Source organism: Octopus bimaculoides, unplaced genomic scaffold (assembly GCF_001194135.2).
Source record: "Octopus bimaculoides isolate UCB-OBI-ISO-001 unplaced genomic scaffold, ASM119413v2 Scaffold_18442, whole genome shotgun sequence".
Lineage (NCBI taxonomy): Eukaryota > Metazoa > Mollusca > Cephalopoda > Octopoda > Octopodidae > Octopus > Octopus bimaculoides.
Window position 1 is genome coordinate 26562 of NW_026297134.1, and position 985 is coordinate 27546.

A 985-nucleotide genomic window follows, 5' to 3' on the forward strand; every position below is an offset into this window, starting at 1 on the left:
TTAAACGGCCACGAAGTGGATAAGTTTAGGAAGGATCTTATAGCTTTCTTCCAAAGGATAGGCTTGCGGATTACAATAGATACTAACCTCAGAAAAGTAAATTTCTTAGATGTAAATTTAGAATTGAATTCAGATATATTTAAACCTTACCGTAAACCAAATGATAAATTATCCTATATTAGCAGAGAATCCAACCATCCACCTGTTATTCTTAGAAACTTAGTTAGCAACGTAGGTAGGCGAATATCGTCAATTTCTGCGGACGAGGCAACATTCTGTAACGCGGCACCGTATTATGATAGTGCTTTAAGGAATAGTGGATTCTCTGAGAGGATCCAGTACACCCAGTCTAATGCTGGCAGCAGCCCGGCACGTAGAACTAGGACTAGGAAAGTTTTGTGGTTCAGCCCAGCTTTCAATATGGCTGTAAGAACTAATATAGGTAAAGAATTTTTAAAATTGGTCTCTAGGCACTTTCAACCTGATCATAAGTTTTACAGAATATTCAATAGAAGAACTCTTAAGATCAGCTATTATTGCTGCTAAAACTTCGCCTCTTTGATCGTCCAGCACAACAATAAGATAATTACCAAAACCCATAATGCCGACTCACTTACAAAGAGCTGTAATTGCAAAGCTCGAACCCCCTGTCCGTTGGAAGGGAGATGTCTAGAAAGGGGCATCGTGTATAGGGCCAAAGTTCACATAGAAGGCTCGCACGATTATAGAACTCATGCAGGGGCTACGAAAAATTATTTAAAACCAGGCTTTATTCACACAAAAAATTATTTTAGATACCCCGAAAATAGGACAAAGACTATCCTGGCAAAATACGTCTGGCAGTTAAAGGAGAACGAAGTCCAACCTTTCAACGTGACATGGAAGATTTTAGGTAGGGCATTCGCCTAACAGGCACGGTGCCCATAAAAGACAAATGTGTTTGTTGGAAAAGTTGCATATCTTATTCCAAGATAAGAAAGCTCTG